The 14,516-nt window shown below is 35.4% G+C and overlaps 2 long non-coding RNA genes and 1 pseudogene across 2 annotated transcripts in view; 1 reads left to right on the top strand and 2 right to left on the bottom strand.

The window, feature by feature from the left end:
- Positions 1-4,183, top strand: part of LOC120598173 (uncharacterized) — a 135,629-nt gene extending 131,446 nt beyond the window's left edge. The window contains exons 7-8 of the long non-coding RNA XR_005651529.1: positions 1,030-1,118; positions 2,168-4,183. This is a non-coding gene — a long non-coding RNA (uncharacterized LOC120598173). The remainder of the gene's footprint in view (positions 1-1,029; positions 1,119-2,167) is intronic.
- LOC120598172 (uncharacterized) lies at positions 205-5,826 on the bottom strand. Its single transcript, XR_005651528.1, has 3 exons — positions 5,407-5,826; positions 1,547-1,602; positions 205-1,285 (listed from the first exon to the last, which is right to left on the bottom strand). It is a non-coding gene; the product is annotated as an uncharacterized LOC120598172 (long non-coding RNA).
- A 6,848-nt stretch (positions 5,827-12,674) lies between these two features.
- The window catches only part of LOC120598136 (phosphatidylinositol N-acetylglucosaminyltransferase subunit P-like), a 79,006-nt pseudogene continuing 77,164 nt past the window's right edge, over positions 12,675-14,516 (bottom strand).

The raw sequence follows: 14,516 nt of genomic DNA, 5'->3' as shown, positions 1-14,516 counted from the left end.
CTCACAGAGGCATCTTGAGCCAAGGCATGCAGGTCTCCCCCTATTCCAACCGATACTGATGTCAACCCTTTATGTGACGGAAATTATCCTAATATTTGTCTTTACTGTGTTTCTAACAATTTTCCTCTCACTGGTTTTGAACTCCATATTGCTAGTGCTATGTGACAGTAGAAAACAGTATCTTAGGAAAAACAATGACATTGATTTATAAAGCTCAGAGAAACACAATAAAAGGTTAACTTTATTTCTCTATTTTTTTCTCCAAACAATTCGTGATTGTTTTCTGGGATTACATGAGTTTAGAAGATATCTAATATCTCTATCCAATAGTCCAATTTTTCAAGTAGAATAATTTTTTACTTTTCCAAGTTCTTGTGTCACTTTCTATTTCTTATAAACATCCCGAGGGGTTAAAACTGGTATTAATGTATAGCTTCTAATACATTTAACCTTCCTATTTAACCCTTCTGCCAACCTTGTTCTGGACACTGAAATTTTGATTATAGGAAGAAGGGAGGAAATAGATTTGGACAAGGCTAACGGCACATTCAGAGGCTTATAAGATGCCTCTTGTGCACTGTCTCACATCTCTTCAACCTCCGATTCCAGCCACAGCTCTGGGGAACAGTTCTGGGAAGGTTTCACCCTGCTCTGTGCTGACGCTGCCTCACTTCCAGCATGTACCAGGAATCTAGCTTCCTGTCCTAAAGCTCCTCTGATGTGGCATTGTATGACGCTCTGGTACTAGTGAGGCTCGCCTGCCTTTGCAACCCATAGGAATGAGGGAATCAACACCCCATTGGAGCATCCCTCAAAACGAAGGAGATGGCTGCTGAGAGAGAAATCCTTCTCCCTTTCACTCCCCTGGCAGACCAGTTCTGAGACAAAGTTTTGTAAGAATCCTTAGAAGGTTCTGCACTAAGAAGCCATTAACAGTGGTGGACACTTCATAACACTACCTTGTTTCGCTTGGATTTTCTTTTCCTTTTCCTCCTGTTCACTCCTCTCTCATTTCTCCTTGTTCCCTAGGATCACAATCTCAACTAGAATATGTCTACCTTTGTCTCAGAATCAGGATCAGGTTCTGCTTTCAAGAATAACCTAGATGAAGACTGTAGGTAAGTAGACTGTTGGTAGATTATATAATGGGGGAATATAATTTTCCTTGACAGCAGGTGTTACAAAGAAATTCTTATTTAGTTGGCAGCACAGTTTACGGTAATTTTGGTGATTTTCCATCCTTTTCCTTTTTGAAAGTTCATCATCCATCCTGAAGCCTGACCACCTAAAGAAAAACAGTTGGTACAAATTAGCTTCTAATTGAATAGGCAAATATTTTTGTGATAGCTCTAAGCGGTTTCTCTTTGTGAGGGGGCCCTCAGCAATTTGGATACTCCACTCTAATACAGAAGAGCCCTCAGTCTACTTAATCAGGTGAAGATTTTTGTTGCTTTAGAAAACAACTATATCACATTTCTTTTTTTCCAGATAAAAATCTGGAACTTTTACTGCTATAATCCTTTTCTGATAAGAAACTCAAACATACCTTAAAAATAGAATACTCTCAGTGCTTTCTTAGTCGTGAAAAACTGAAGGAATACCCTGAAAGATATAGAGGTTATTAGGAATAAATTAAGGTTGTCCACATACCAGCCCTGAGAAAAATGTTAACGATTACAATTTTTTTACAAATTCAAGGTATTAAAGATATCGCAGAGAACAAAATCGGTAAATTCCCTTAATCGCAATTTATATTGTAGTGATGTGAGACAATAAACAAATTTTAATAATTAAAATACATAGCATTTCAAATAAAAGCTACAGATAACAATGAATGGGTGAAGGTGATCTAAAGGCACAAACTGAAGTTATAAAATACATAAGTCTTGGGGATGTAATGCACAGCATAGTGACTTAAGTTAACAATATCGTATATTTGAAAGTTGCAGAGAGTAGATCTTTGAAGTTCTCATCACAAGTAAAACATTTTACAATTATGTGTGGTGATGGATATTAACTAAACTTATTGTGGTGATCATTTCACAGTATATACAAATATAGAATCATGTTTTACACCTGAAACTATATGTCAATTATATCTGAATAAAAAAACAGACTAGGGATGGGGGAAAGAATGTAGAAGTTTTTTGTTCTGTTTAACCTACAGATCTCACTGAGAAAATAACATTTGAACAAAGACCTGAGGAGGAGAAAAGAATCAGTCATATGGGTATTTAAGGAGCAGCATTCATGAAGATAAAAAAATAATCCTAAAAGCTCTGAGATGGAAAGAGGCCAGTGTGGTTTGAGAGATGTGAGTATGGGAAGCTGAGGTTTGAAAGGGCCAGATCATGTGAGAGAGGGGTTCTCAGTGGATACAAGGCCACACTATGCACCTAAGGAATATTTTGAAAAACTGAAGACATTAGGTGGTAGTACGGAAGTTCAGTGGGTAGGTAATATTTATGTTTAAAATATAATAATGCTCAGGACAGTTCCATCCAACAAAGTATTTTTCTACATTATGTGCAACTTTAAAATGTCCTGCTGCTCATTCATGTAGATGTAAAACTTCATATTTATGCTAACTTCTAAATTCTATTCACAGCAAGCTAGGTTATTGGGATAAGCTCTCTACTAAAAACAAATAGACATCTTGAATAAAACACATTTGATGAAATTTGGAAAGCTTTTGAAAATATTTTTCAAATGATTTTCTGCCCCATACTCTATCTTTTTGCCTTCTGAGAGTCCAATTTCATGTATTTTGGATCACTTGATATTATCCCATGAGTCATGGTCGCTTTGTTTAAATTTCTTTTTCTCCATGTATATATGTGTGGATGATTTCTAGTGACCTGTCTTCAAGTTTAATAATCCTTTCTATTATTGTGTCCAACCTACTGATAATCCCATCAAATAATTTCAGATATTGTATTTCTAGTTCTAGGATTTCCATTTTGTTCTTTAAAAAAAATCTGTATCTCTCTTGAAATTCCATATCCATCTATTATATCTTATCTTTAGTAAGATTCTTTAATATATTTGTCATGTTTATTTTAAAGTCCTTGTCTACTAATTCCAACATCTATACTGATTTATGTTTCTACTGATTTATGACAAAGGTGACATCACAGAGCAGTGCAAAAGGACAGTCTTTTCAAAAAAAGGACCTGGGTCAATTGGATAGCTATATGAAAAAAAATTTTAACCCCTACTTCACACCATACTGCAAAATCAATTCCCATGGTTAGTAGATCTAAATGTTCAAAGAAAAACAGTATGCTTTTAGAGCATAACATAGGACAATGTCCTTGTAGGCAATGATTTCTTAAACAGAATAGCAACAACACTAACCATAAAAGAAAACTGATAAATTAGACTCTACTAAAAAATTTACATTCATTAAAATTTACCAGTGAGAGTTAAAAAGCAAGCCACAGATTAAGAAACTGTTTTTTTTGTAGCACTCATAAATGAAAATGCACACACATGTAGAATATATAAATCAAGTAGAAAAAGACAAACCATCCAGTAGAAAAATGGGGTGAAGACCCAAAATGCACTTTACTAAAGAGAATTTTGAAAAGAATAATAATCACATGAAAAGATGGTCTTTTTCATTAGTCAGAGAAGCATAAATTAAAAACACACAACCACCAAATGTTGAGGAGGGTGTGGAACAATGAAAACTCATTACACACTGCTGGTGGTGTGTAAATGTGAAAAACTGGAACCACCAACTATAGCTAATGGTAAGCAAAACCTATGACCCAGCTATTCTACTTTTAGGTATACAGCCCAATAGAAATATGTATCTCTATGTGATACATGTTTCTATAGATACATATAATATACAGATATACATAATAATGTTCACACTAATATTATCTATAATAGCTCCAAACCTAGAAATACCATGGATATCTAATATCTGTGTAAGAGACCAATCACAAGAGACCTCATGTTATATAATTCCATTTTTATGAAATGTCCAGAATAGGCAAATACATTGACAGAAAGTAGATTAGTGCTTGCTAAGGACTGAACAGGATAGGAGAATGATAGCTAAACAGGTATGGACTTGTTTTGAGGTGATGAAATGTTCTAAAATTGACTGTGGTGATGGTTGCACCTATCTGTGAATATACTAAAAAAAAAAAAGCCCATTAAATCGTACAATTTAAATGGACGAATTGTATGGTATGTGAATTATATCTCGATAAAGCTGAAATTAATAAAAAACAGTATAAAGAAAAAATAAATTGTGGTATATTCATATAACTGAATGCCACACAGCATAAAATAAAATTTTAAAAAAGATAGGTTATGGGCAACAACACAGATAAATCTCAAATATAATAAAGCGTGAGAGAAACCAAATACTACAGAATGTTTACTAGTTCATTTCATATGAAATTCAAAAACATACAATACTAATCTATGTAATTGAGGATGAAAGTGGTTATATTTCAGAAGTTGGCCCTGACTGGGGAGGGGATGAAGGAAGCTAGGAATGGTCTATTTCTTGATCTGGGTTGCAAGGGTATGTTTGTGCTAGTCTTTTAAAGTTTATTAAACTCTATATTTATAGTTTGCTCACTTTTCCGTATTTTGTACTTCAACAAAAGTTTATTAAGAAATATTTTTAAAAGTCCACTTATTCAGTCAGTTGTTTTATTAATATGCATTTAAAAAAACCGTCTAAAAGAATACATAAATATTTTGATAGTTATTTTTTGTGGGTTGGGATTATAGAGAATTTTTATTTTCTTCTACATACTTTTCAGTATTTTCCAAATTACCATACTGGACATATAAAAAATGCTATAAAAATACAATTATCTGCAATACCCCCATATTACTTTTATACTAATTTATTCACAACTTAAAGATTTTGGCTTTTGCTCCTAGATTGGAAGAGATTTCCAATTTAGAGTAAAGGAAGGTGTGGCTGTTGGTCTAGGGGTTTTCTGGTGGCTTGGCTGACTGCCAGCAACTTACTACCCGGCTACCCAGCAGGGAGGAGGAGCAAAAGTGCAGGTGTATGGACCCAAAAGATTGTGAACTAAGCCTGGGCAGGTGGGTCGTCCTAGTCCTCACGGAACCTGAGTCCTTCCTGCAAAACTGTAGCTGGACCTGGAACTGGTTGGGGCAAGATGGAAGCTGCAGCCTCCGTGAGTATTCAGAATCTAATTATTGTAATCCTCATGTTTTTGTAAGGCCAGGAGCTAAGAGTTGTTTTTACATTTTTATGAGGTAGTTAAAAAAAGAAAAAGCCAAATATGCGAAAGATACCCGTCCCGGCCTACAAATCCTAAAATATTTGCTATCTGGCTCCTTATAGAAAAAGTCTGCCAACTCTGACTAAGAGACTCAGAAATTTTAAGGCATTTAAAAGGTTACCTGGGAAAGCTCCTGCTGGCGAGAAGCCGGGTGTGCAATGAACCTGCCGGGGGCACTTTCTTCCGTGCTATCAGGAGATGTACTGCCCGGGCTCGTCAGATACAGGAAGTCGGAATCCACTAATGACAGCGTAGAACGCGCCTCCGCACCATCCAGCCGCGGAACGCACCGCCGAGCTCGGCGGCCGACGCACAACCGGCTCTTTCTGGCTGGGGGCTCCGAAAGGACGAGCGACGCTCGCCGCAGCCTTCGGCGGATCGCAAAGGAGGTTTCTGGGGTTCAATTGGAAAGGCATCGTTGTCGTTCCCGGAGAAGCCAAAACCCGGCCCGAGCAGTTGACTGCACTGTGCTCGAGGCAGCCGCGCTGCACTGAGCGGTCCACCACCCTATGTGTAACTTTTGAAGTAGCGCCGTGTGGGTGCGGCTGGCCGCTCGGCGCATGCGCAGTGGCCTCTGCAGGATGCTTCCCACCGCGCAGGCTCCGCAGGTCACCCCCACCCTGGAGGGATGCGACCCTCCTTAGTCGCCAAAGCAGGAAGGAAGCGTGGGCGGAAGGACAAGCACCATATTTTCGCTGGACAATTTGAGAGTTAGTTGTGATCATCGTAACCCTTCACTCTTATGTATTAGCAACATTTGATCTGCTCAGAAGACAACTTCATTTAATTCAGTCTAATATCCTAGTACCTATTCCCTGAGAATAAGGATTTTTTAAAATCGGAGTTTCTCCGTCAGGGCGCTAATGACATTTTGGGTAGGATGATTCTTTGTTGTAGGGGGAGGGGAACTGTCTTATGCATTGTACAATGTTTACTGGCACTCTTGGCCTCTACACACTGGATGCCACTAGAACCCTCCCCTCCCCCAGTTGTGACAACCAACAATGTTTCCAAGTACTGCCAAATGTGTATGTGTGTGGGAGGGTGAGGCAAAATCGCCCCTGTTGAGGACTACTGTCCTGTAGGATCACAAAACAATGTCCTTAGAAAATATATTGTTAGGCTTTTCAGACAGGAAGTTGTAATACACTAAACATTTTTACATTAGCATAATTTAATATGTAGTCTGTATTCTGATATCTTCAACTGGTTCCTTTTTCCTCTGCCCTCCTGCCGCAAAAAAAAAAAAAAACCCTTGCTTACCGTATTGTTATTTGTAAAATAAAAATCCTAGATTTAACAGGTATCACATATTGCATTTACTAGTTATCAAGTCTCTTTAGTTTCCTTCAATTTAGTAAAATTCTCTAGTTTTTTTTGTTTCTTTTTTCTGGCATTGATATTTTTAGTAGGTTCAGGCCAGTCGTTTTCCAGAATAGTTTTCAACTTGGATACTCAGATCGGTCCTCATAAGGTTCATGTTGAATATTTTTGTTTTTTTTTTGGGGGGGGTCTGGAATTCCACCTGAGTGATGTTACATCTTGTTTTGTTCTTCTATTTTCAAAGGATTATTTAGCTGTTTTAAAAACATTTAATTTTTAAAAGTCCATTTTCCTCCGAGTAATTTGAGATACCACCGTTATCACATATTTAAATTTTCACATTGTGCTTGGGGCTCTTTCTGTATTTTCTATGTTTTCATTGATTTGATTGTCTACTAATATGCTAATATTATTCTGTTTTAATTACAGAAACTGTGAAATATATATTCTAATATTTGTTAGGTCTAGGCCCACCTCATTGCTGTTTTTTTTCCTGTTTCTTGCTGTTTTTTTTTTTGCATGAACTCTAGACTATGGCTCTATAAAAATACTTAAAAAATTGACATGAATTTATGATTTTGCATTAATCTACTTGAGAACAAGGTCTATTTTCCTTTTTATTCAAGTCCCAATTTTGTGTCTTTCAGGAAAGTTTTTAAAATTTTTCTCATATAGGTTTTGCATATTTCTTGTTAAATTCATTCCTAAGATATTTTTTATTTTTGTTGATAATGTACATGGGGTCATCTCTTCTACTTTTCCTTCTGTTGCTTGCTTAAATATACGATGGTATTGATTTCTATGTGTAATTTTATATCTTGCTACCATATTGAATCTCTTATTGCTTCTAGTTACCCATCGATTCTATTGGCATCTCTATTTACACTTTTATATATAATTACAGTGATTATTCATTTTAAAGCTCAAGTTGCACATCTTTGGTATTTATGTTCATTTGACAACCACAAATGTCTGGATAGCTTCCGTACTTTCGAACACTGTTAGGAGTCCCACTGTTATACTGGAACAGTCTCCTTTACTGCTTCATACAAAAAAATTAGCCATTTCTCAGAGGAGTCTTCATTACTTTCAGTGAAAATGGTATTTGGTGACCACAATCTGTGCACTGAGGATGTTCATATCTAAATGGGTTGTTGTTACTTCTCAATCATTTCAATATGAGATTTAGGAAATATGTAATTTTTCAAAGAAAGATAAAAATAAATCATAAATTTGTCCCTATATTCTAATTCTAATGAAAGATTATAGAAATTTTAACATTTGATTTTATACTGCATATCTTTTCTGCTGAAAAGCATGGTTCCTAATCATATAATTGCTTATTTACTTTTTCTGTAATAGTTTCAAAATAACAGTACCAATATTATAACTAATTGAAAAAGTGCTAAATGCAATTTCATACAGTGAGGTTTGTTTCAGGTTGTTTTCAAATCTAGATTGCTTAATTAAAAAAAATTAAATCCAAAGTGAAAAAATAAAGCAAGCCTTAAATATTTCTATCTTTTTGAGCATAATGTCTTATTTTTTATCTCTCATTTTTATTGATGTAAATATTTAAATCTATGTATCTTATTCTGAACACTCTTTAGCAGTATCTCATAGATTCTGATGTCAGGTTTCATAATTTTTTCTCTAGAAATTCTCAGTATCAGTTGTATTTCCCTTTGAGCCAAACCATGTTTAATAGAAAACTTTAAAATTTTGAGGTGATAAAGCTTTTTTATGTTTTTATGTTTTGATTGTTATGGATTCCTACCTTTATCATATTGTTGATTGAGAATATTATTTTTATTTTTCTTTATATAACTTATTGAGGTATACTTGTCTCTATGTAAATTATAGAATCAGTTATCAAATGTTTTTCATACAGTCTTTTTTTCATGGACTATTAGATGTATACTAAAGTCTGCGAGGTATGTATATATTTCTATTTGAATCTCTTGTAGTTTCTGCTGCATGAAAGAAGCTACTGCTTTATTTCTTGCAAATTTTTCATAAATTTTTTATATTCTGTGTATTGTAACTTTAGTATTATAAGGTGCTCTTTGTCTTGGTAATGGCTTTGGTCTGAATTTTACTTAATTGGATTTAAAAATCTCAGTTCTTTATTTTTATTTGCATTTTCTTGATATACCTTTGTCCATCTTTTCATTGTTAGCATTTCTGAATTATTTTGTTTTAGGTGTGTCTTTGTCTTTTACATGCAACATAGAGTTGGGTTTGGTTTTGTCCTTCTAATAGTGACGTTTAAATCCTCTATTGGGTGATGCGTTTGGTCTCAGATATCTCACCTCATATTTGTATATGTAATATCTAGTATATTTGATGATGATAAGTGCTATTGAGGAAAATAAGGAGAAAAGGAGGATAGGAAATGCTGGGCAGAATATTCCATTTAAATAGGTGGTCAGAGAAGTCCTCACTGAGAAGATGACTTCTTCACATACTCTTGAAGTAGATTGCAGGAATGAGCTATTCGGATAAGTGAGGTAAGACTTATCCTGAGGGAGAGAACAGCCAAAAGAAAGGCCCTGATGCACATGGCTACCTCTGTGTTTCCAAAGAACAGCAAGGAGGCTGGTGTGATTAGAGTAGAGTATATAGGAAAATAGTTGGAAATTGGCCAGAAGAAACAGATCAGTAGGATCAGACTGGGCTCTGTCAGTCTTAGGGAGGGAACAAGACAACCTCTTCAAGAGGAATTTTGGTGACAGATATTGAAATAATATTACTTCTGCCACCCCACAGTCATCAATTAATAACCCTGGGAATTCCAGCCTAGATAGGAGAGGAAGCTAGGCTTATGGGTATCGCATTTTGGGGTGCAACTTAAATTATGCATGAAAGTAGTTTCATTTCTGCTGATTTTGAGGGTTATATTACTGAATACATTCCCAATGCAGTGGAAGTGGTTCTTGAATATATTCTTCAAATGTCTACTTTCTGTTCTACCCCAAACACATAAGATATAGATTCACAGGTTTTCACTATTTATCTGAAGGTGTGTATTTACAGGGAAACATACCTTTGAAATGGAATGTTCGAAAAAAACATAGAAACATTAAAATTCTATATTGGGAACCTTGACTAAAGGCCAAAACACGACATAGAAGTTTTTTAAATTCTTTTTTAAAGTCAAGTATTTGGCTTAAAAAAGTTTTTTTTTTTTTTTAAATAAATCTGTTGTTTTAATAGAAAACTATATGGCAGAGAAGGTACAATGAAATGGGTGTCTTCATGTGGTGCAGGAAAGGAGTAAATTAAGTCTGTAATCAATAAAAATAATATTCAGGATTCAAGTGGATGGAAACAGAGAAGGGACAAACTTTACATTTATGCACAATTACTTCTTTGACTTGATGTGTTTCATTTGGCAGCATTTTAATTTTCTCTTTCACCTTTTTATTATTAAGCTAAACTGGCACAGTGAAATGCTGTGTGAATAAGTCACAACTCATATAGAAAACTGGACAGCGCATTTTAAAATAGGACACAAAACAAAATACTTCATCTAAGAGCCGAGATCATCGCAGCAGCGCACACAGACCCAGCACAGCAATTCAACAGTGTTTCTCAGAGCCTGGGACAGTCTCCACAATTCTTGATATGCTATCGCCCCCTGCTGGCCATATGGAAGCACTGACTACAAAAATGGGTTGTCAACATTCCACGTTTTAGTGCAATGCTGTTAGCGTACCATCAGAGAAGTTAGACGAAGTAGTATAAAGATTTAAAATAGAATAATTTAAAGAATTGCCTTCTAAAAAGCTGAATGTAAAAGAAACCACAAAGTAGCTTTTCCTACTCGTCGATATGTTGAACGGAAAGCTATGATTCAGTTATTTGGCTAAAGAATCTAGTTTCCTTTTTAAGTTTCTGAGGGGAGCAGAATACAAGGCAATTGAGGTAACTTAGAGAAAAACTGGTAAAGTGAGAGCGGGGAGTAGACAGAGAAAACCGAGGGCATAATGTGAAAAAGGAGGGGGGTAATAAATAATTTACATACAATGAGGGTAAAGCAGTTCAATTCTGAACGGATCGTTTGCATTCCGTGGAAAGCCCGGATGGGTCATTTGTAAGCCTTCAGGTTTCTGCCTTTTGTTGGGTTTGGTCATGAAAACTTCTCAAAATCATTAGAATGTAGGTTGAGGTCTGTGAGGCAGAGCACATAATCCTTGGAGTTTACTCTGAAGTTTCTAAAGAGGTCAGGACTATCTCCTGGATGGAAGTCAGCCCAAGTACAAATGTGGGTTTTAGCATGGGAGTTTAATGTTAACGGTTCCAGGTTACACATCTCTAGTGCTCATGGGCTGCTAGTTCCCGCATGCCATAGCTTCTGGTGGGATTAGGTTATAAGGCGCCTGGAAACCCTCTTACTCAGTAAAAGCAATTTAGGAGCTTGGGGCCTTCCTTCAGCATTTGGTCTTTGCTCAGACTCCTTGTCCATGAAGAAAGTGATTAAAAAGAAGAAACCTTTTAATATTTAGAAAATTATATGCATATTTACATACAAAACTACATCCTGTTATGATAAAACTAGAAATCCAGCCTGAGCTATTGAAAAGACTTAGTTTGTGATTTTCTTTGTAAATTATCTTGTAAGATTTAGTTTTTGACACTGAGTGTCACTCCTAAAACCCCTGAAGTCCCTACTTCAAAGGCACGAATGATGGATTTTAAGAAGTAAAAATCTGAGAAGACATTTACATGATTTATTTCAGGTAACAATGAACAAGCTGATTCCTTAATGTTGAGGTAATTATATTGGTAATGTTAGTTTCAGTGCTCATAGCATTTTCTGTTTCTCTTGTGTGACATCTTACTATTTTTTAATTTACTCAGTTAAATCTATATTCTCCACTATGGCAGGTATTAAAGATGTGACAAAAAGTAATATAGACTATATCCTTAAGCTTTTTATAGAAATTTAGCGAAATGCAAGGGGCTAAGAGTAGAAAAATAATTTTCCCATTCCTTTTCATTTTATCACTTTATTCCATCCCATTTCATTTCTTATCCTCTTTACTCTTTCATTTTATTTATTCAAATTACAAATCAGGAATGCTGGGTATCCTCTTTTATGTATTTTTGCTCATTCCCTAGTACTCTAGCACTTGATACAAAGTTTGCTCATATATGCAATAAATATCTGTTGAATGAATATGAGCACTTACTAGTTGCCTAGCACTAGCACCTATGTAAACCAGAGGTACATTTGATTTCAGTGGAGAAGAGCGAAGTTGGGGGAAATTTATATAGACCTGGACGGTAATATTAGGAATATTTGTTTGTATTCAGACTCTTAGGGTTAATATGAAAATTTTAAGGAGGAAAAGAAACTGGAACACAAAAAATCCACCCTGTAAGTACCCGAGGAAATGTCTCTTTTTAATGGTTTCTTATGTTGCTAATGCATATGGATTTTTAACATTTCTGCCTGTGCAATTCTTTATCAGATTTGTGTACATGCACTTGCTGAAGATAGGGTAGAAACTTGTAATTTTCATCAGTCCAAGAGAGTAGGCAAACAGGATGCCTGTTTTTCAAAAAGAAGTTAAAACTTAGTTATTTCTCTTTTTGAATCAAGAACTAACTTAGTATTTTACTGTATAAAATTCATAGTATATTGGAACCTGATTTCTGCCACCATAATTATGCAACCCAAATTGTCTGTTTCTATTTAATTGTTCAACTTGAATCATGTTGAATACCAATATTTAACAAAACTACAGGCATAAATGATTCCAAAATTTCACTGAGTTACCGAGAAGCAGATCTTCTCTGCATGTGTACTGTGGGAGTAGTTATACTATAGAGTTTTATACATATATATAAATATGATAATACAGTATTTTATTTATTCTTTCCATTAATGACTAATATTTGACAGCACTGACAACATTAATGTAAGTTAATCTAAGAGAAGTTGCACTTATTATTTTGTTACATTTTAATACTGAATATTAATGAGAGATAGTCAAAATAATTATGGTCAAATTATGTCAAAAACATATAATAAATGCTTGGTGTTAGTCTACATACAATTCAGTTTTTGATGTAGAGGTCTTTGGCTGCATGAAAGTACATTTGATTTACTTTACTAATAAGGCTGTATCAATGCTGGAATGGCCTTTTGTTATTTCTCCTGTTGATTTTTAGTACAGTTATCTGTGATTGTATGAGGTACTTATGTTAATTCCAAATAAGAGTACGTAATCGATTACAATATTAATAAGGAGGTATTGCAACTGCCCAATATTTTTGAAGCCAATAGGTTAAGCCTAAGGAATTTAGTCAAAACCCAGGAAGAAAAGCTTACATGAGATGTAGTATGAAGCCAAGTGGGTTGCTGAAGAACAAAGCCATAAATCGCTCTTTCTGGCAATGGCGATGATGAATTTTCCACCTTTTCCCCCTGTGGCTGTAGACAATCTCGGGTCCTTCAAGCGCCCACTCGGACCCCTGCAGACTGCCCAGCCATCGCCGCCGAGTCCACTGTGCCAGCGCCCCGCCGTGGCCCAGGTGCGCCGAGACCCTCATACGGTCGGATTGCGCGAACTATGGTTTGTATGTACTCTCCTTTCTTTCCCTTCTAAAGCCATACGCTCCACATAGAAAGTTTGGAACTGTTTTCTAGTAAGTGATAGTGATGGTGCTAATTAGAATGAAAGAAGCTCCCAAGGTTAAAGAAATTGTTGACAACTATTTTAAATAGGGTACAGGCCTCTTTCAATTCTGGCATTTTGTGATTCTCCTTCACATCAAACATTGACTAAAAGTATATTTTTTCAAAAATGCCAACTTCTGAGTTTCACGTGTGAGGGGGCTTACTGTCCAGACAATCTCCACAAAGCATTTTGTAAGTGCTTCATTGCATATGGTGCTGGGCTGGGTGCTGATGAGAAAACTTCATAGGCTGTGTTCCCATCCTCACGTTATTTATAATAGAAAGGAGAGGAACAAAAAGAAGTCCAAATCATAGAATTAGATGAAAAAGTGAGTAAGGTATGAAATAGAAGTGTAACGTGTGTTGGGCAGCTTGGTTAGTATAGAACATAGTGGTTAAAACTGTTCAAGGTACAAACTTTCATCTCAAATTAACCACCTGAAAAATTGGAATTCATGAATATAGGTCCCTTCTATACAGCAAGGAATCTCTGTCTGTCTCTGTTTTGCATTTAAATGCAGATCTCTGGAAACAATGAAATTGTTTGCTGAAAACAATGGAAATTGTTAGGGTTCCTCTAATAATGATAGAGCTGAAAACAATGCAAATTATTAGGATTCCTCATAATTCTTGCCAAAGCCATTGATAAGGTTGAGATTTAGGACAAAAAAATAGTTCACATGGTGTTGAAAATAAAAATGTGCTACTGAGATGCTAAAAATATATCATTAAATAGCTCTAAGAAACGTCACAAATAATTTATGCATGTTTTAAACTAGCCAGTATGAGATTTGTCTATAAATGGCTTCTTTCAATTCAAATTGCCTTAGGCTTTTGACTATTTAAAAAAATTTGTATTCATGAACATTTCTTTTATAATTGATATGGATGTTTGTTTACAGCCCAACTCTAATTTGTAAGTGAGAAAATTCATTTATTTATTCATTCCACATCTATTATGTATTTACTATGGGCCAGGTATGATGATAGTGATGATTTTTAAGTTAATTTTAAAGCTTACTTAAATTTTTGTGAGCTCTATTTACCTAAATTCCAAGAAATCATGTATGGAGAACAAACCAAGTCTTGATCCAGTGGGATTATCACATTTTGTCTAGATCTTTATTGTAGCACTTATCACGCTTTCCTTTTTTACATTAATTTTGCCTGCTGGAATGAGAGCTGAGCACTGTCTGGATTTGATCATCACTGTTCTCAGC

Source organism: Pteropus medius, unplaced genomic scaffold, assembly GCF_902729225.1.
Source record: "Pteropus medius unplaced genomic scaffold, Ma_sr-lr_union100, whole genome shotgun sequence".
In the NCBI taxonomy this organism is placed as follows: Eukaryota; Metazoa; Chordata; class Mammalia; order Chiroptera; family Pteropodidae; genus Pteropus; species Pteropus medius.
This window is presented reverse-complemented; position numbering and strand designations above follow the sequence as displayed.